The following is a 23,322-nucleotide window of genomic DNA, read 5'->3' as shown; positions in this document are numbered from 1 at the left end:
AAGAAAAAAACAGTCTAATGGCGGTAATGACTTTAAAGAAATATATTATGGCTGTGGCCTCACATTATGAAAAAATTATTTGATGGCGATAACTTAGAGTTCGAGGGAAATTTACAAGTATCTTCCAATGTGCTGTGATAAATACTTTAAGTAAGTAACGGAATGCGTTACTTATGAACAAAGAACCTTTAAATTCAAAGAAATAATTACTGCACACGTCCTGTCATAAATATGAAGACTTATAGTAATGAGCGGTAAACACAGTCCCTGGCGTCAGCTGTGAAAGCGAAGGAATTAATGTGCTGTTGTTCAACTTGTAAAGCTGGTAGCGTTATACCTCAAAACAGAAAGAGTTTTGAGGCGATAGCCACTGCTTTGTAAAACAGAACGGCATAACGTCTTCTGTAATGCCTCTGTGAGTCACTGACCGGTCAGGTAGCTCTATGGGTATTGGCTGTGATTTGGGAACGCATTCAGTTAAGTTAAGTAAGCAAGCTACTCACATTAGGTACTGAATCAATTTATTATTCAAAACAAATATTTTTATCTATGTTTGCACAGGGGCACGCTTAGTCCTTATTTTACAGAGCCTATGATCCACACAGACCTTCTTTACATGGACTGAAAGCGAACGGGCGTACGGCCCAAAATGGCCCTAAATCTTTAATAAGTATTGTGTAAGAGCTCCACTCTCCCACATGTAAGTCCCAAATGTGTCTTCTGAAACGAGGTATTTCCTGGACTTAAGGAATAACGTGGAAGAGGACCCACCGATATAACTTTATTTCACACAACCTGTTTATTTAACAATATACAAACTGTGTTTCACAGATAATCAAAGCATTTAGCCATAAAATTATCTTTAAGAAAATGAACAAATTTCCAAACTTTTTTTGACCTTAAACCGTAACTTGAATAAGCTTTCAATCTTTACAAAGGAAATCTGAAGTTCTGTATTGCTAAACAGCAAACAATATGACAATGATTACCAAACGGCCGGACCTGCAGCCCGCCCGTTATCGGGTGAAACAGCGGTGTTTACTACCGCACTTCTGCAACACATGAAACTGTTTAAGCACCACTGATGAAAAGAATGATTCAGTTCCTCAAAAAGATGACAACTTTTAATTTGAAAGCTGTATGTGGAAAGGTTCAGGGTTAGGATGCACACCTCTGTTAAAAGGTTAAACAGATTAGCAAAGAATATGACAATGATAAGCTTACTTCAAAGCAACTAACCTCTTAATTCCAATCAGCAACCAAGTTGCGACTGGATCCCAACCCGTCCCTTCTGACAGTTTTATTTTGACTAAAGCCCTGGTGACAGTTGGCTGTTAATATGTTCAAAGTTAAACTGATTGTCAGTTTTTAAGACCGCACTGAAGGAACGTCTCTAAACATTACTAGTGAACACTTATTACTAGAGAACTCACTCAAAAGAACCAATAATGACCCGATATTTAAAAGACAGAAACGAACAGCTTAGTACAACCGGTTGTTCAGATTATAACTAATGACTGAGAAATGCTATTACAATCAAAGAACTGAACCGGTTAACAGGTACCTCTCTTCTTTAATGGTAACCTGTGAAACGTCCCCATAGTAAAATTATACACGACTGTGCTTAAACTGACACACAATATTTTTTAGCGCAACGCAATGTGACTTTCAAAAATCCCTACAAATGAATGGCCCTGACTAACATTAACCTATGCGTTTCACAAATCACTTACCTCACAAAAATCTTCGTTACTCGAACTACTGCAATACAGCGAGCGCCACTACTGCCAGCTAAATAAAAGATTTAAACTACGGAAGGCACTAACTACTGATAGGCATAGTTAGAAAATGAAAGATTTTAATAGAGAACAAACAATGACATCCATTCTGTACTCAAATATCCACCATCTCATTTCCCACATCCACCACTGCTGGCGGCTCACTTCCAACTGCGCAACGCTACGCGCTGTTCACAACCAGCTGCCGCTGCCCAACACTACAATGGCAGACAACAATGCAAACTAGCCACAGACTGCACACAGCACAGCCAGAGCGCTACGTAACGTTGCCAATAAGAAAACATAAACAGCCTACTTACACCTGTGCCTTAGTACAATTGTTCTGGCTGTATTTACGACTAAGAGCTGATTAATTAGAACATTAATGATCTTGTACAAACGAGAATGTAAAGACAATTTAATAGCGGGACAAATTTTCAAACAACAATTAGTGTCTAGTACAATACTGCTGCCTATATTTACAACCAAAATGCCGACCGCGTAATACTCTCACGGTCGGGTACAAACCTGAAAATACTAGTAGGGGCAGGCAGACAATGAAACAAATTACCACGAGGATTACAGAATGTTACTCCCCTTCATCAGCAAGCAGTTCCACGGGTCCAGGGTGCGTTGCAGCGGTTACTGAGTGGTAACGATGAAACCCAGGTAGAAGAGGGCAGCCAGGCCACGAGTGGTCGTCCGACACGAATGTTGCCAACCAACCGACGGAATGTCGGCCTGCTGCTTGTAGTCGATACTGACCCCGGTGAAATACTCCGGTATCTTCGCTGTGCAGATGCCCTGCTTGCGCAGCTCGTGATTTCGGCCGCTCGGGCCTCGTCACCACCTCTTGCCGCGACGATACCGCCAAACCCCAAACTTCGTGCTTCCCTCTCGGGCCAGCAAACCCCATATGCTATATCGGCAAGCAAAGACCTTCTAAGAACAAAACCCACAGATACCAACTCTTCCTCATAGATAATGGCAGTGGAGCCGCAAGAGGGATAGCCGACACTAGAGCTCAGCCAGCTGCGCCAGACAGAACTCAGCTGCGCCACGGCTCATATTCTGTTATCGAACATTAAATAAAATAACATTTGATAATTTCGGTGAAATATTGTACGAACCACTGAATGTGACACGACAGACCTGCTCAATATTTTACCATACCGGAAAGAATAACTGTAATTACTATCAGACTTAACGGTCGACATACACCAATATGCCGGCCGGTGTGGCCGAGTTGTTCTAGGCGCTTCAGTCTGGAACCGCGAGACCGCTACGGTCGCATGTTCGAATCCTGCCTCGGGCATTGACGTGTGTGATGTCCTTAGGTTAGTTAGGTTTAAGTAGTTCTAAGTTCTAGGCGACTGATGAACTCAGATGTTAAGTCCCATAGTGCTGAGAGCCATTTTATACCTTTATGCTAAATAACTACACACGTAGAAAAAAGTTTGGTGTCGACCCGCTTCCCAGAACACCTGAAGATAGACGTTGACTGTGGATATTGTATCATAAACACAGTCCCTTTGACTGTTCAGAGATGTCATTAAAACCGACCAAAGATGTAAACAACCAAACATGAGCAGTGCCTATCAGACGAAGGGGGTCCGACAGCCGATCAGTTCCAGTCATTCCACCAGGAAGGAGCTACACGGTTCGTGATGTCTGTAGTTCAACTATGCGTAGACGGTAAATACTGCGGTTTGATCGTGTCCGCATTGTTACTTTTTGCCAGGAAGGGCTCTCAACAAGAGAAGTGTGCAGGCGTCTCGGAGTGAACCAAAGCGATGGTGTTCGGACATGGAGGAGATACAGAGAGACAGGAACTGTCGATGGCCTCGCTCAGGCCACCCAAAGGCTACTACTACAGTGGATGGCAGCTACCTACGGATTATGGCTCGGACGAACCCTGACAGCAACGCCATCATGTTGAATATTGCTTTCCGCGCAGCCACAGGAGGGTCGTGTTACGACTCAACTGTGCGCAATAGGCTGCATGATGTGCAACTTCACTCCCGACGTCCATGGCGAGGTTCATGTTTGCAACCACGACACCACGCAGCGCCGTACAGATGGGACCAACAACATGCCGAATGGGCCGCTCGGGATTGGCATCACGTTCTCTTCAAAGATGACTGTCGCATATACCATCAAGCAGATAGTCGTCGGAGACGTGTTTTGAGGCAACCCAGTTAGACTGTACGCCTTTAACACATTGTCCAGCGAGTGCAGCAAGGTGTGGGTTCCCTGCTGTTTTGGGGTGGCATTATGTGGGGCCGAGGCACGCCGCTGGTGGTCATGGAAGGCGCCGTAACGGCTGTACGATAAGTGAATGTCATCCTCCGACAGATAGTGCAACCATATAGGCAGCCAATTGGCGAGGCATTCATCTTCATGGACGACAATTTACGCCCCCATCGTGCACATCTTGTGAATGACTTCCTTCAGGATAACGACATCGCTCGACTAGAGTGACTAGCATGTTCTCCAGAACCCTTTCGAACCTGCCTGGGATAGATTGAAAAGGGCTGTTTATGGACGACGTGACCTACCAACCACTCTGAGGGATCTACGCCGTATCGCAGCTGACGAGTTGGACAATCTGGACCAACAGTGCCTTGATGAACTTGTGGATAGTATGCTACGAGGAATACAGGCATGCATCAACGCAGGAGGACGTGCAACTGGGTATTAGAGGTACTGATTTGTGCAGCAATTTGGACCACCACCTCTGAAAGTCTCACTGTATGATGGTACAACATGCAATGTCTGGTTTTCATGAGCAATAAAAAGAGAGGAAAAGATTTTTATGTTGATCTCTATTCCAATTTTCTGTACAGGTTCCGGAACTTTTAGAACCGAGGTGTTGCAAAACTTTTTTTCAAGTGTGTATTTGTATAAACCAAAAGTGATTCACGTAATTCAGAAATTCATCAGGTGTAAAAGTGTCCTGTTATATTAAAAATAATTTACTTTCATCTGAATAAACAAAATTTCTTTAAATCTTCGAATAAAGCTGGTACTATAATTAGTGCTGTAATTTGTGTCGCTTAAAGAGCACGTAGATTGAGCATCAAGGCACATTACCGTTTATCTTCCCAGGTTCGTTCTCCTTGAAATGATCAAAATGATCAAAGTTGAATTTTCTTAATAATATATGAAACAAAACTGCAGTGTAAAGGATGATCTAGCGCCGCAACTGTACTTGTGAAGCCACGGCAACACGGATTCAATGAAACTACAGGCCCATAAAAACTTGTTATTTAAGTATGAAAAACGTCTACCACTGTAAATGAAAACCAAAATTTCGTATTACTTTAATGACTACTTTAAAAGCCTTCAATAAGTGCTTCAATTGTTCAGCCAGTTCTGTGGACAAGAAAGTAACAATTTTAGCTGTTGCAAGCTTTATCAGAATCTCAAATGGAAAGTAGTGTCTCAGTTTGATTACAATTTTGCAGATGATTTCATCAACACACTGACACTCAGGATATGTATATGGGCACAGAACCCAGAGCCAGATCCTGGATGCCTATTTGATGGCTTGCAGGGGCAATAATGTTACATTTTCAGTATCCATAAGTATTATAAAAAAGGTTGTACATACACATGTACGTACTCATAAGTCTGTACGTGCACATGTATATTCCACAACTAAGTGACTGGACCGATTTCATCCAAGATGGTGCACATATCACTTACTGTCTGGAGATAATCACTATAGGAATAAGAACCAGCTACCTATCAAAGATGTTGGAAGGGGCGGTGGGAGTTGAAGGAAAAAGTAGTTTAGCCCACGACGCGTGAATATCCATAATTCATTCATCCAGTACTTGCGAAAAAGAGCACTTAGTGACTTCCTACAAACTTTATATATAATTTCATATGATTAGAGACTTTTTACCCGCTCTGACAACCCGCATAAAATGAAGAAAAAAAAAAGATTATTGCCTAGAACATTTTCACTTTTCACTCAGTAAAACTGTCGCATGAAACATGGTGACTTTATTTATCACTTATATACTACAAACTGTATTCGCGTAACATTACGCATACAGTTAACACATATGTCGTTCAGTCCACCCACAGAAATACGAGTATTATCATAGTAAAACACGCAGATTAGAAGATATGACTTCGTATACTGAGCTGCGTGAAAAATTGACGCATCATCATTATTTCCTTACTACTAACTCTATTCGTAAGACATTTTGCAGGCAGTGTTCACATATGTCTCAGAATGTGCTTACTGAAATATATGAGTGTGTGATAGTTCAGGAGATAAGACGTCATAAACACTGAAATTCGTGAAAATAAAGCTCCAGAAGGAAATTATAGAGATACAGTTGAAATAAGTGTACAAATAAGTGTGAATTCCGTCAAATACGTGTGGAATATGTTTGACATGTATACGCGAGCAAACCTGACGGTAGGAAGTTCATCTTAAACCCCTGGAACGATTTCAACAAAATACATTACACATAGTTGTTACGATGAAGAAAGAAATTATGTGGCGGTGAGAACCAACAGACTCCTACTGGAGTGTGGGTGATAAAGTGGAGAAAGAAAGTTGGAGGAGGAAGTGAACAGTCTAGAGGGGACAGGAGGAGATGGACACAGAGGGAGGAAAAGATGGCCACAGAGGGAGGAGGGGTAATGAAAGGAGAATGGGGAGAGGAGGAGATGGACAGAGAAAGGAAAGAAAAGGAGGTAGGAACAGGGGCAGGGAGAGATCGGCACCAGAGGGTTGGGGCAGGAGATGGACAAAGAGAGGGGAGGAGGATATGGAGCCGGCCGGGGTGGATGGCCGAGTGGTTCTAGGCGCTACAATCTGGAACCGCGTGACCGCTACGGTCGCAGGTTCGAATCCTGCCTCGGGCATGGGAGTGTGTGATGTCCTTAGGTTAGTTAGTTTTAAGTCGTTCTAAGTTCTAGGGGACTGATGACCTCAAAGGTTAAGTCCCATAGTGCTCAGAGCCATTTGAACATTTTTTTTTTTTTGAGGATATGGACAGATAAAGAAAAGAGGAGGAGATGGAGGGAGCGAGGAGGTAGCAGCAGATGAGCAGCAAGAGAGGTTCGAAGAAGATTAATAGGAAGAGCCCTTGACCGAAGTACGAAATAAGCTGAAATGATGATATAGCTGATAAAGGATCGAAGTACGTACACCTTGTACTTTGCAGATGATAAGGTGATGGTGGCCAGTGAAGAGGATGGTAACTTCTTTATACTAAGAAAATTATTAGATGAATAAGATAAGTGGGGACTTAAAGCAAATTTCAAAACACTGAATACCTGTGCAGTGGAGAAAAGGTAGAAACATTATACTACAGCGCGAGGGCATCAAGTCATGTAAAAAATTTAAATATTAGGGTAGCATCCTATAGAAAGACAGAACAAGTAATAGTAAGAATACATAAACGGGTATCTCATGGCAGTGCAACAATCCAGGAACAAAGCCATCTGTTATATTCTTCTAAGATATGTTGAAAAGTAAATAAGATGCTCTATTTACTGCAGTATTACTGCTGTAACAACACAGCTGTGTCATCATGATTTTACCAGAGCATGAACTGGTACTAACTTTAAAATACTAGTCACCCTAAACGATATTTCTCACAAACTGTCCATCTCTAGATACAGTGGCGACGCACCACGAACGCCTTCAATAGTCCACCGGGGACCCCTGTCCATTTCTCTGGCTCAGCGGAAGCGGCGTCTGGTAACTAGAAATCTTGCCGTACAGGACCTGGCTCCCTGCTGCCACCAACATTTCTCCTATCGCAATGAAAATGATTCACAGTTATTGGAAATCGTCTCCCACACAGTGACGAGCGCTGAGTTTCACCAGGCTACTTATTTCAAATCGGTAACAGTAGATTTTTGATGTACGTCTCGTGCAACCTGTGTTTGGCATTGCTGAGACGTTTGGTAGACGACGTACTTCTTACACAATTACTTTACAACTACGTACTATAATAAAAATCCCAGTGTATAAATATATTCACCATTATAGACGTTCGTAACGTATGTAAATTAAATGTCACCATCAAATTTACAATATTCGTATAGGAGCCATATTTACACAAAGGAAATATTAAGAAAAGAACCAAAAAATTAAGTGGTTGTGTATCCAGCTGCATTGAAGGATTTTATTATAAGGAAATTAATAAGCTTACATGGAATTTTATTTAATCTTCTTCAAAGTACTGTTCTTGGCTAGCAATGCAATTATCCAATCATGAATTCATGACCAGAAGCATATCATTTGAAAGGGCTTTGGGCTGTTCTCCTGTGGCCCTAACATTGTCAGGAATACTGTCAAACAGTTTTCCATCAAGCAAGGTTTTAATTTTTGGGGATCACCAGAAGTCGCATGGTGTTAAATATTGTCGGTACGATGGATGTGGACAGACAGGAACGCTTTTTCCGGTCAAAAACTGTAGAAGTAAAAGCGAGGTGTGGTACAGCTCGTTGTCGTGATGGAGGAAGCTACTGGCTCATTTTTCTCGTCGTTTTCTTCGTACACCGATTCCCAGACGTTGCATTATGCCATTTTGAAATTCGGCGTTTACAGTGGTTCCTCTTGGAACGAACTCTGTTCGCAATATGACCCCAGCATCGAAGAATACTATGAGTGTACCTTTAATATAGGAATTTGACTAACGCGCCATTTTCGGGCCAGGAGATCCACTAGTTTTCCGTTTGAGAACACTGAATTTTCGTCTCAGGGTCATACCCATCATACCAAGTGTCATCTGCAGTGACGATTTTGTACATGATGACAGGATGCGAATGGAGATGATCCTTCAACTCCGTGCAAACTAACATACTGAATACAAATTTTGTACTCACTCTCTTGGTTAGCAAATTATTCGTTAAAATGCTTTGCACCGACCCGTACGAGATGCTACGTTATCGGTTACAACTCGGATAGCTATTTTCCCGTTTGGGCGAACAATTTTTTCCGCTTTTTGCGTGTTTTCTCCTGTTTTTGAAGTTAATGGACGTCCCGAAAGCTGTTCGTCTCCTACCGACTCGTTCCGCTTTCTAATCTCTCATGCCACACTTAATCAGTCTTCAGGTCACCATAGTCCGCCTCCGGTGGCTGAGTGTTCAGCGCGACAGAATATCAATCCTTATGGCCCGGATTCGATTCCCGGCTGGTCGGAAATTTTCTCCGCTCAGGGACTGGGTGTTATGTTGTCCTTATCATCATCATTTCATCCCCATAGTTACGCAATTGCGGAAGTGACATCAAATCGAAAGACTGGCACCCGGAGAACGATCTACCCGACGGGTGGCCCTAGGCACACGACATTTTTTTTTTTTTCAGGTCGCCATACATCTATTTCAACATCTCATGAGTTTCATCGGAAACCTTTTGTAACTTGAAACACAATTTTCACGCGTTGTCCGAAAACCATGAAGCGCAAGAGACACGATAAATGCAACCTCACTCCAACATCTGTGGACACTGACTGAGGAGTTACAAGGTGTTACAACTTGACGCTTTCTGTGTCAACGAATCAAGCTACCAGAAAAATTACATCAAATAAATGTGATGTCAGCAGCTGCTTCGAAAAAAATTCATTCATCGCATATTTTGATCACACTTCGTATTTCTTCATAGTGACAAGGGACCAAGAAAAGGTTTTACAAAATTTTACGAAAGATGTCTTCAGCGTGCAAACACTGATGAGATAACACATTATGACTACCTGCTTACTAGCATGTCGGAACATCTTTGAACGCTACAGATCAATGATAATGCGTGACATGGATTTGGAAAGCCCTTGATACTTTTTCGTAAATAGGTTGCACCAGATGTCATCGAGCAGATTACACAACTCTGGTAAATTACGGGCAGGTGGTTTCAGGGCTCGGAACTGGCACCCGATAATATTCAAGGCGAATTTGGGGACTAGGTTTCAAAAATAGTGCTCCTGAAACCACTATTACACGTCCCTGACACTGTGACACAAAATCATCCTGCAGGTAGATGACGCCGCCTTCGGGGAATACATCAAGTACGAACGGATTCTTGGGGTCCGTCATCGTTTACGTAGCCCACAACTGTCACGGTTCCTTCGGTTCTGTCACACATTCCACGGAGGGCCCAGCGAATGTTAGTGTCCCCCATAGCTTATTACTCCCCCACCGGGTTCCGTCCGTCGCGCGGTGTATGAGCCGAGCAGCTGGACAGCTGGATGCCGCTTGTCTGGACCCGAACATCGACCTGGAGTAACGGAAAACAGGTTTTATCCGACGAGCCGTCTAGTTTCCTTGGATCTATGGTGCAATCTATATGATCCTGTGCCCACTGCATTCATAGTTGACGAAAGTTTGAGTTAGTATGGGAGCACTGTATCTTCGCCTGCTGCGCAGCCTAATGTTCAATAACGTGCGTTGAAGGATGTGGCTGAAACACTTGTTCCTGCATCGAAATTCAATTCTGTCGTCAGACCTGCCACAGATCGCCGCCTGTCTTGCTTTGCAAAGCGAGCAAAAGTTCCATCTCCACTTTCCATGTTGGTAGGCGGACGTCCACCTGCTAGTGTTTTCTGTCCTTCAACCACACTCTATAGATGATCACGACTGTAGCATGAAAACCTGTAGACCAGCGCGTCCGTTTCCAAGGTGCTATTTCAGAAGCGTTGGCTGGAACTATCTCTCATTTGTCGAAATAGCTTATTTCAGTCTGTTCAGACATTTGCTCTTGTGTCGACGCTAGAACGATTCGGCTCCTTTGCGTAATTTCCTTACCGCATGACTCGAACTCAACGCCATAAAGTGACGTTAAATTTCTCGCTGGTTGGTGGTCTCAATGTTTTAGTACGTCAGTATAAGACAATACCCTAAACGTGTTAAATTTTCTTTTGCAAATAATTATGTACAGAGAAACTTCTTCCACCTTCCAAACTTAACACAAAAATTTTCAGGCATTAGTGTCCGCCTCAAAGGAGGAGCGAAAACTTATTTCATGTTTGGTTTACAAAATGGCATAAAAGAGAAAAGAAAACGTCCTGCACTATAAATATTCTGCTATTTTGCTAATAGTTAGAACTTGTCATTCTGAGTAACATAACATAACAATTTCATGAATCTCTAAAAAAAAAAAGTCACACAAATTTAAGTGACTCATTTGTGGCTTTCTTCCCTTCAAAATTTTCATTAATTCTGATTTCTATGTGATGTTCACTCACCGTGATTGTCCCAGTCTTATTAACCGTAAATTATTTGAAAAATGGGGCATATTTACTAGTGTTACGGAGCTTGACTATCTGGCATTCAAGTAAGAAATATGTTTATCTGTACTTTCAATTCTTTCCATGTCCACATAGCCCCAGGATAAAAAAATTATGGTGTTCAATGAATGTGTTACTTATTTTTATAATATGTGAAAGTCAGTGACGTCTTGACGTCGACACAGTGCCTTTGATAACTTACCATACAGTTTATCGGATAATAGAGTTCTTTCGTAACTAGCTGGAAATTCCAGTTAGTTACAGTTAATGTATTTGGAACTATTGCTTCGTTTCCTATTACTATGATCCGCATGCATCGGCTGAATTTTAGTTTAACTTACATTTCAAATTTGATACATACAAAGGCGAGTGCAAAAGTTGTTACAGGAACGGCGAGCTGTGGTTGCAGCCATGTCAGTGAAGGAAAATTAGCGTATAAATCATGCAGTCGCAAATTTTTGTACAGAGATAGAAGGGAGTGAGGTAGCTGCCCTTAGAGCTCGGTGGTGGAACGGCAGAAAGAAGACGGGGTGGGTGGGGTTTAGGGGGGGGGGGTGGCGGGAGGTAGATTAAAGGTTCAAAGGAGTTAACGTTCTCGAAAACCTTGACTGAAAGCTTGGTGGAGGAACAGCGTGACGCAGATAGAGGATGGGGGAAAGGAGGTAGATTAAAGGTTCAAAGCAGGTAGCGTCCTCGAAAACCACGACCGAGAGGATGATGATGGAATGGCGGGCTGGAGACGGTGGGAGAGTGGGGAGGGGGGGGGTGGAGGTAAATTAAAGGTTCAAAGGAGGTAACGTTCTCGAACAACACGACTGACAGCATGGTGGTAAAACGGCGGGATGGAGACGGACGTAGGGTAGGGGGGGGAGGGGGGGAGGTAGATTAAAGGTTCAAAGGAGGTAACATTCTTCAGAACCACGACTGAGAGCATGGTGGTGGAACAGTGGGATGGTGACAGAGGGAGGATGGGGGGGGAGAGGGAGGTAGATTAATGGTCAAAGAGGTGACGTTCTCGAAAACAACGACTGAGAGCATGGTGGTGGAACGGCTGGATGGTGATTAAAGGTTCAAAGGAGGTAACATTCTTGAGAACCACGACTGAGAGCATGGTGGTGGAACAGCAGGATGGTGACGGAGGTAGGTAGATTAATGGTTCAAAGGAGGTAACGTTCTCGAAAACAACGACTGAGAGTGTGGTGGTGGAACGGGGGATGGTGATTAAAGGTTCAAAGGAGGTAACATTCTTGAGAACCACGACTTAGAGCATGGTGGTGGAACAGTGGGATGGTGACAGAGGGAGGATGGGGGGGGGGGGAGGGAGGTAGATTAATGGTTCATAGGAGGTAACGTTCTCGAAAACAACGACTGAGAGCATGGTGTTGGAACGGTGGGATGGTGATGGAGGAATGGTGGGTGGGTGGGGGTGGAGATAGATTAAAGGTTCAAAGGTGATAACGCACTCGAAAACCACGACTGAGAGCTTGGTGGTGGAATGACAGGATGGTGACTAAGGGTGAGAGGGGGGGGGGGGGGGGGTTGGAGGTAGACTAAAGTTTCAAAAGTGGTAACGCATTCGAAAACCATGACTTGTAGCGAAAATGCTTCCCAGTACAACATTAAATTACCTGTGCATTAAATAAATAGAGAACGGTTCGTATTCCTTTTTTCTCTATGACTACTATTCTCCGCGTTTAAGGGGACGGAAAAAAACGCAGATTATTCAATGTAGTGTTTTACAGATATAAAATTAATGTTTTATGTTAAATGGAGTTGGTTAAGAACATTTAAAATGTTGCACATTTAAGTACAATGGAACCATATTAAAATACGAATTTTGTTCTGGGGTTGTAACAGGGCGTAAAGACGAGTGTGGAGGTTAAATGTGTGAGGTAATGCAGGCCACTGGATTATGGTCACACGATTCTGTCTTTCAGACTAAAATGAAGAGCTTGGAGGCAATGCCCCATTCAGTCAACCGTACTGCTTCACGAGAAGCAACTACAGGCTGTGTGAAAGAGTGTGCAGACATACCTGGTGGGGTTTGTTGGCCACCAAATGCGTTAATACCACATACAGTATAGATTTAAATTAATTATAAGGAACGATAAAAAAGTTTCCTTTGAGGGATTTATTGTAGCATTTATGCTACGTAGTGTGTCTCAAATGTGGATATACAATGCTACATGTAGGCAACCGATTACTGTGGCATTTGAGTCTTTCAAATGCGCGTGCGGAAACATGAACTATAGAGACATTATTACCTAATGCATCGTAACAGGACAAATCTGTTTTTATTCTTGCCTTGGCTGCTGAAGGACAAAAACCGGTCGACATCCTTCGGAACATGAAGAAAGTGGACGGGGCAGCATGTCCATCGAAAGCACCCGTTTAGCAATGGTGCGCCATGGGGTGCTGCTGCCTCGTGATAACTCACGTCTACCACACGCCCCGTATAGTAGTGCAAGAAGCACATGTGGACAGCTGGATCTCTCAGCTAACACAATGAAGAGCCGTTCCAAGTTTAACATGCTGCCAAAGCGTATTCGACAATGTCGATTTCATTATTCTCACTAGCAATGGCTGATCTACTTTTCCCAGCTTTAGGGTATCAAATGCATCCCCCCTAGCCTCAGTCCTCCCAAAATCTAAAGAGTCCCAGATGCTTAAATTGGATCCCTCTGTGACACAACTAGGTCACCTAAGTTTTCTGTAACTTTATGTTTCAACACAAGTCAAGCAATGTATCTCAGCAGATTCCTGTTTTGGATTTAAACACCATCAATACTGTTTCGTGAGATATATTGATAACTAGATTGCAAAATGTGCTATGGACGTGTGGTAAGTGACTCCACGTAGTGCACTCCACATAAGTAGTGCCAGCAGGCCTTGAATGAAAGGGATTTAAGCAGACTACCAGTAACACAGTGGTGAGGGAAGTGCAGTAACTTTCTGGTCATTCATCAACCCGCCACAATGTGACTTCATCATCATTACACGGTTTTATAAAATGCTGTGAACTACAAATAGCAGCAACGTGTTACATTTACCATCCCAAACTACGGCCCACCAAAACTACATGGATCATCTACAACATCACACTTCCCAGCCATGGTTTGCTGAAACGAGTTTCATGTAAAGATAGGTTACCATTGCAAATACGTAATAATTTAATAAACTTAAAATAATTTCACTATATAAACAAAAGCTCAGTTGCGTCACCTGTGATTCATAAGGTAAATTGTGGAGAAGTCGGTACACATTGGAGAATAATGCGCTAGAGACAACGAGCAAGTGCTTGCTCTCTCTTCACTCTGCAGACTTTTGAAGGACGGAACTGCGTGACCTCAATCCGACGATTTATCGTCCCTCACACTTCTAACTTCCGCCCTATCTTTCCACCCTGTTCCAACCACGGAGAGCAATTTATTAACGTCGTACTGCACTTAGATGTAATACATACATTTACTATTTATTCTTAAACCACATCATGCAACAGTGAACATCAATTTTGACTTATTAAAAACTATATTTTTAAAATTTCGATTATCTACCCTGCAACGCAAAAACAGTTTTTAATTTTATACAGACTCATTTTCAATAGAAGCCTGATTTTTGATATATTTAAGCAGAACCTAAAAATGTGACTTTTACACGTCCCCGACTCCCACGTTCACATCCCAACAGCCAGGACACGACACTTCCTCTACCACTGTCACAAACTATCTGTTTCAGAAACATATACTAGACATTTTTGACTTGTCTGAGACTTACTGCCCCATATACACTCCTGGAAATTGAAATAAGAACACCGAGAATTCATTGTCCCAGGAAGGGGAAACTTTATTGACACATTCCTGGGGTCAGATACATCACATGATCACACTGACAGAACCACAGGCACATAGACACAGGCAACAGAGCATGCACAATGTCGGCACTAGTACAGTGTATATCCACCTTTCGCAGCAATGCAGGCTGCTATTCTCCCATGGAGACGATCGTAGAGATGCTGGATGTAGTCCTGTGGAACGGCTTGCCATGCCATTTCCACCTGGCGCCTCAGTTGGACCAGCGTTCGTGCTGGACGTGCAGACCGCGTGAGACGACGCTTCATCCAATCCCAATCATGCTCAATGGGGGACAGATCCGGAGATCTTGCTGGCCAGGGTAGTTGACTTACACCTTCTAGAGCACGTTGGGTGGCACGGGATACATGCGGACGTGCATTGTCCTGTTGGAACAGCAAGTTCCCTTGCCGGTCTAGGAATGGTAGAACGATGGGTTCGATGACGGTTTGGATGTACCGTGCACTATTCAGTGTCCCCTCGACGATCACCAGTGGTGTACGGCCAGTGTAGGAGATCGCTCCCCACACCATGATGCCGGGTGTTGGCCCTGTGCGCCTCAGTCGTATGCAGTCCTGATTGTGGCGCTCACCTGCACGGCGCCAAACACGCATACGACCATCATTGGCACCAAGGCAGAAGCGACTCCCATCGCTGAAGACGACACGTCTCCATTCGTCCCTCCATTCACGCCTGTCGCGACACCACTGGAGGCGGGCTGCACGATGTTGGGGCCTGAGCGGAAGACGGCCTAACGGTGTGCGGGACCGTAGCCCAGCTTCATGGAGACGGTTGCGAATGGTCCTCGCCGATACCCCAGGAGCAACAGTGTCCCTAATTTGCTGGGAAGTGGCGGTTCGGTCCCCTACGGCACTGCGTAGGATCCTACGGTCTTGGCGTGCATCCGTGCGTCGCTGCGGTCCGGTCCCAGGTCGACAGGCACGTGCACCTTCCGCCGACCACTGGTTACAACATCGATGTACTGTGGAGACCTCACACCCAACGTGTTGGGCAATTCGGCGGTACGTCCACCCGGCCTCCCGCATGCCCACTATACGCCCTCGCTCAAAGTCCGTCAACTGCACATACGGTTCACGTCCACGCTGTCGCGGCATGCTACCAGTGTTAAAGACTGCGATGGAGCTCCGTATGCCACGGCAAACTGGCTGACACTGACGGCGGCGGTGCACAAATGCTGCGCAGCTAGCGCCATTCGACGGCCAACACCGCGGTTCCTGGTGTGTCCGCTGTGCCGTGCGTGTGATCATTGCTTGTACAGCCCTCTCGCAGTGTCCGGAGCAAGTATGGTGGGTCTGACACACCGGTGTCAATGTGATCTTTTTTCCATTTCCAGGAGTGTAGAAATCGCCATTAGCAACGTTTCTGAGTTTTAGACTAAGGGTTCTGAAATGCTTGTAAGGAAAATTCTGGAACTCGAAATCCCCAACATAATAAATTTATTTGGGGTACCCTCACTTTGCTTACCGTTATTTTGAAAAGATTTGTGCCGCAAAACGTGGGCGAACAGGAACAGCTTGCTGTTACATACACCCATACAATGAACAAGCAATCGAATTTAGTTTCCTAGATACACTAATAGTTTGACTAAGAAATTTAGGTCCATGTTTTTTTTAACTCTCTTGTGACATTTTAATCCACAAATAAAGCTAAAATAGCTTCAACCAACCAGTTCCTGCCTAGTTTTTCAGAGATTTTTCTCGATAGTTGTGAACAACTGAAGCTGTTAAGCCCAACATGTTCCCAATTGGGAACCTCACTGTGCCATTCTCAGTTGCTGGGATTTAGCCTGGAAGGCCTGAACTCTTCAATGTGCTGAATCTCAGAAAGATCTACCTACAATTCAAGATAGATAATGAAATGTAAACACAAAACAAGCGTCACTGTCGTCAGTGAAACGCAGGTACCACTTTCGTGGCGACTAACCCATCGACATCATTATCTTACACCATCATGCAGAAACATGAAACACACACTGAGTTCCTATATATTTGATGGGGGATTTTGTTTCCATAATCAGGCAACATGAGTTCCATTTTTCTTGGTTGTGTCCAAGTTTGGTGATTTATGTTCCTTGGCTGTAGGATGAAAGCCAGAGATTTTAATACCGTCTCACATATATACTACTGGAATAACTTTTTCCCCAGTTCCAGTTTACAGTATTTTGTTTGAAAAGATCCAGGCTCTACACTGAGTCGGATCTATCTCGTGTCTGATTCACTACATAATCATACAAACTGTCAACAGATGTCAGTACGATAGAGTACTGCACGGAAGGTGGCATCTGGTCAACGACAACAACGCCAACGATGACAACAGGTCACCTATCAAAGGGCGTAGTATTTGCCAGGTAAGCCTCCACCCTCAATCCCTGTTTACTCAGTCACAGACGGTGCAGTATGGCGCAGAGGAGACGCCTACCAGACGCTCTGCGATGGTGGCCCATTGGAAGAATGGATACAGGACAGTCGCAAACAGATGTGGCCCGATGGCTTACTGTGAATCATTCTGTTGTTTCACGGACGTGGCGACAATTTATAGAGACGAAAGCTGTATGCCGAAGACCAGAGCAGGGCCTACCACGTATGACACCAGAAAGAGAGGACCATTATTTGGCTGTAAGGGCATGACGGTACCGCCTTACTACTGCACGGCAACTGGCTTCTGACCTGGCAGCATCCACTAGATGTGTTGTATCGAGGCAAGCGGTGTACAGAAGGCTTCGGGAGAATGGCCTTTGTTGTCGAAGACCTGCACTATGAATACCTCTGATGCGTCTAGAGTGGAGTCGTTAACAGGCCACCTGGACGGTCGAACAGTACACTAATATTCTTATCCCAGATGAGTCCCAACTTGGTCTGAAGTGTGATTATCAACGGATTCGCATCTGGAGAGAACGTGGAACACGATTTTGCGACCCACACATTGTGTTGAGAGAGGACTATCGAGGAGGGTCTCTGATGATGTGGGCAGGAATAATGGTGAGCACCCAACACCTCTTCATGAAATTCTACAGGTGAACTGGCATGGTTTAGCTACTGTCAAGTATCATCATGTGTGGTTGTTGGGAGGGTTTGACACAGTGACGATAATGCTCGACCTCATACAGCAAGGGTGGTTGATGTTTCCTTGCAAACGGAAGATATTGCACGCATAAGACGGGCTGAACCACGTCAGCATCCACAAACCATTCTCCAAGACTTCGAACTGATCTGCACGAAGATGGATGTTATTGCTTCAACATCAGATTGATGACATCACTCACAGCATATCCCGTCGTCGTCAGACCTGTATTGCTGCCGGAGGTGGTCACACTCCTTACTGATCACATTAACCAGTTGTCGGAATGCGTAGTAAAATCCGTGAAGTTGGAAAAAACGAAGAAAACTTTTATCTAACGTTATGTATGTTGCAGTTGTTTACGTTCTGTTTCTAATTTACCATCAACTGTGTTTACTTTTTTGTGACAAAACAAACGCAACCGTGGTAAATTTTCTCTTTGTTGTCTTAATTTTGGACACCAGTATATAATAACAAAAAATGTTTCATTTACAGTAGTAAAAAATAGACCAAGATATACACATATACCCGTTACCCAATCCCCGTGAAAAATCCCCATCTCGTGACCTCCTTTTACCCATTCCCTATAAATGTAACAAACACGCATAATACACGAAAATATACCGTATAATTTAAGTACATGATTACCGATTAGTCACTAGAATCCATCTTAAAAGCCAAGTATCAAGTAAAATGAAGTAAGCTAATAGATCCACCGTTGTGGGAGTCAAGAGTTAGCCGCAGATTTGTTACAAGAAACCCTAAACATGTGTAAGTCATTCATTAGTGAGGCAACTTTAAAAAATCTAGTTCAGCAAATTTTTGTGTGATGGAGAGAACTGAAGCTCTTACTAAGTTTGATTAATAGAAAACGGAGGAATATGGAGGACAGGCAGAGAGACAGAGAGAGGGAGAGAGAGAGAGAGAGAGAGAGTTGGGGGAAGGGGGCAGATGGAGATGCTTCGTCATTTGTTTACTTAGTCTGCGTCAGGCTATCACAAACATACTAAAAATGAAACAACACAAGAAAGGCGTTGAGCATCTTGGCGGACTATGGTCAGAAAATACCAAACATAAAATTTCTGAAATGATCCAGGAAACATATCACTTGCTCCAACAAAATTGCACATATTCTCCCCAACGGTACAAGCAGCTAAACAGAGAGGTGTCAACAGTCTTCCCATGTAACATCAGCGAGTGGGAGAGTAGGGCCGAAAATTATTCTGGTAGTGTCCATCCCATGCCTTATTTTGTATGTGTTTGTACTGTAACAGCTTAATTGAAGATAGCAGAAGAAATAGTGGCAATACATACAACAATGTTGAGAAATACAGAGTCTGATTCCTTAATTAAAGTACTGTCAGAGGTGCTATGAGCCAAATGTTATTCGTACAACAGAGATACAGCCTACTTTAGCTATGCTTCAGCAGGTAGAACATAGCTTTAGCATTTCCGGGAAGTGGAAGTCTGTTATGAGTAACTCTACAGTTTTGGATGAATTTAAGAACTGTTACATTAATAGTTGTTCACAATCCACTGTTACTAAGTTGGAGCAGGTGTAATATTTGTAATCTTTCCATTCTTTATGCTACTATATTGGCTTCTGTAATGCCGAACATATCCAAATCGTGACATCTGAGCTATTGCCTTTAGTGACACTGATACCAATATTAAACATTTACTTTCGGATAGTGACATCAACTGACTGTGAAATGTTTAATTTAAAAAAAATAAGAATATTTTAATGTGATACATAGCTATCATTCAGTTGTATGACGTTCGCAATCTCTTGCTGTATTCCATTGTGTCTTCCGAGGTAATCTTCTTAATTCTGTTACTTGCAACCTTGAGGAGTGCGCTTATTTGTTAGCATTTCTTCTACTTTTACAGCTTTGAGCCTGACGACTAATTACAAGCACCTAGTCTCATCGTTCTGTTCATAATCATATTTACATAACAGAAGGTTTTTAGATTGTTCCAAAATCATCATCGTGTATATTCACCACTTGTACTTAACCCCTTGCCACCTGTCATATGGGGACCAGTTAGGCTGAGCAGGTCACTAGTTCAGTTCTAATGCTGTTTGCTGATTGATATTACGCATACTGGTTTTTCGGATTTTATTTGCCATCCAGCGATGCAGTCAAGGCCCCAGAATTTCACTGCACACGCGTTTACAGCGCAGATCGCAAAGAGACAATACCAGTATTAATGCCTTGTGTTGTCGGCGAGTGCTTTATTTAAATATCCTGCAAAATCGGGGAATTTTATAACGCCCACATGGGCACGTATATAGAGGTCAGCCATGAATGATTAACGCGCTATATGGGTCAGTTCGTAGCACGCAGCTACAGCATTACGGGACGTAAATTTTTAGTGGAGCTTGTCCATTATTCGTCCATTATCCCATAACCCGCAAAACGTGTGCATTCGCTGGACACAAACTCAACCACAGGTTTTTTGAGCACAGAATAGAGCAATCAAGGGAAACCAAATACGAAGGGAAATGGAGGTACAGTAAGCATTAATCTCACTCATTTCGTATTTAAATTTGTGCTACCTTTCAATTATACTTTACACCATTAACGGGACGCTGGGATTTCCAAAAAAAAAGGCGACACAAAAGTTATTTGTATTGAGTGGTTACAGTGCTACTGGTAAGATAAGAGGAGAGGCTCCTTTTTATTTGTCGCGAACAAAACCGATGAAAATACTACGTAGTGTGTATATGCGTAGATCTGTAGTTAAGCAGCTTAGGTCGCAGGAAAAGTTAAGTTTTGTGAGTACCATTATATGACAGGCTACACTCAACTGGTAACACTCTTGGCCTTGTGCCACCTTTACTGCCACATTTCGGGAGATGGAAATAATTTCGAAACACATCATGCATTCTTTGTGACGAATGAGGTCACCTGCTGTGTGACTCTTTATGCTATCCAGCCAGTTTAACTACAGATGTACCCTTACTTACAAGAATGGTCACTAGCTTCATATATGAGTTTATGTCACATACTTATTACTACATACCGTATTCTAGCTGAAAAGAATAATCATATCAATTGAACAAGAAAAGTCTCTCCTCCGATGCGTGTACTTATAAACAGAGATGCCCTAATTTAGAGCCATAACTCTAGCAATACCAATACATTTTTCACAAATCGCGTTACAAGAGCAGGGACCCACAGTTAAAATAATTAAAACTAACAGAATTCGTTAATTGGTTTTAACTTATGTTAACAACATTTTTTAAAGTGTTTGTGGCGTGTTAGTGTGGTGCAGAACCTGAAAATTTTTTCACGCACTCTTAGCAACATCAACGCACTTTCAGCAAGGTGTGCTAATGGGGGCGGGGGAAGGGTACTTATTGAGCACCACAGAAAAAATTACAGTTGCGTTTTTCGTAAACTGCTTTTGACTTCTACTCACTACATACTTTTTAAAGAGATACTGTTGTGAAATGAAGGTACTGAACTTGAAAATATTGAGTAATACGTTCATTAGGGAAATTGATACTTATTACTAAGACTTCAATTTTTCGGTTAGTTTAACAGAAAATCTTGAACCACTTATGGGATGTGGTTGCAGAGTTCACTAAAACAATATTTTTTTGAAAATAATTTTAAAATGTAAAGTAATGGACCAGTTGGCAATATTTTCGAAATGTGGGCCTAAAGTGACCCACACCCTTTGCTATTACGAGGATTCATTTCTTGTCTAGGTTTAAGAATAGAAACAGCAGTCTGCAGCGAAAAAACTTACATAATTTTAAGGCAGTTGTTTTCAGTGCAGGATTTAAACATGAATATGTGAAACGTAGGCATTACGTTGCTTCAGTGGTTCCAGAATTTGACATTTAAGATGTCAGTTTGGGGTTTCGAGTGGCTAAGCAATTTGTTTATTTTACCTGCATCCTTAGGACTGCAGCTGCAACTCGATATGCCTGAGACGCGAACGTAGCGGGAATCCCCCACCTTGAAACCAGTAGGTTGCCTACCATGTTTAAAAAGTTTAGAAGTTCGTCTGTACCTATACTATCTGAAACGTCCATATGACTGATACACTGTTTCTAAACGTTTATTATTAATGAGTTCACTGTGAAGACGAAATAATACCTAGGAAGCTCCTGCACTGATTACTGCTAGTAAGCCAATTGAATCTCATTAATTTTTGATGGTTTTATATGAAATGTGGATTTGCAACAGTCGAATTTTACGACTTCGCAAGTCGGCAAAGTTTATCTCTGGACTCGCATTCGGGAGATATGGTGTTCTCACCCATGTATGGCCATTTGTATGTAAATAGTCTGCAGTAAAACCTACAAATTATACTGTGAAACTGAAAATGGTTTCTTTGAAAAGTTACGGCCGATTTCCTTCCCTGTCTTTTTATCAAGTTGGACTCTATCGACGACACGTTATACTCCAATCTTCTTCCCAAATTTACCCAAAAAAGTTGTGTTAAGGCCGTCAAGAGTTAATGTCGTCCGACAGTATATGATCTACAAGCGAGCTTCTTGTTCGGGCCGTGAAAGCCCGTGTGATCTTGACCGGCCGCCATGTCATCCTCTGCCTTGCGGCGTCATGCATATGCTGTGTTGAGAGGCGTGTGGTCAGCACACCGCTCTCTCTGTCGCTCTTATAAACTTTCCAGACGCAGGGGCCACTATTACTCGCTCAAGTTCCTCATTCGTTGGAATCATGAGTGCACCCCTTACTAGTGCTCCTACCGAGGGAAAATCCTTACCAGTACGAGGAACCGAACCGGTTTCCTCCACTTGACAGCCACCTACTCTAACCACTCAGCTACGGAGGCGGATAAGTGACCGGTACCTGAAGCGTAAATCAAGCGACAGAATGCTGTGGCACAAACTTTATATAAATCCCAAGTATGTGCTTTCACACTGGAGAGTGAACTAATACTTAGCCATGTCACGTTTGTATTCAGTTTTCCGCTTTAAGTTTTCATTTGAAGAATATCTCTTGGTAAGTGTCAGCGGGTATAAGGTAAATGAAGTGACACTTTTATGATCATATATTAATCTTTAGCAGTTTTATCCGGTAATGACGTGAAACACGGCGTCAGGGGAGCATATAGCTTCCCAGCCGACAGTGCAACCGATCACTTTCTGTGGTGGTGGAAATGTCGACTTGATACTAGTACTTTCATTATGTGCATACATGGAGTTAAGCTTGGTGTCCAACCGCCTAGTAGCTCACCGTTTTTATCTAAATAATTTTACATACTTCGCCTCATTATGTACTTGTTTCGTTTTTTTTTTTCTGTCGTGCTACAGCCACACATCAACACACACAACTCCACAAACAAATTCAAGGAAATGTGTACCATCTGACGATCGATGAGTCA

Source organism: Schistocerca piceifrons, chromosome 3 (genome assembly GCF_021461385.2).
Source record: "Schistocerca piceifrons isolate TAMUIC-IGC-003096 chromosome 3, iqSchPice1.1, whole genome shotgun sequence".
NCBI classification, from domain to species: domain Eukaryota; kingdom Metazoa; phylum Arthropoda; class Insecta; order Orthoptera; family Acrididae; genus Schistocerca; species Schistocerca piceifrons.
The sequence above is the reverse complement of the archived record's forward strand: the minus strand, read 5'-3'. Positions refer to the sequence as shown.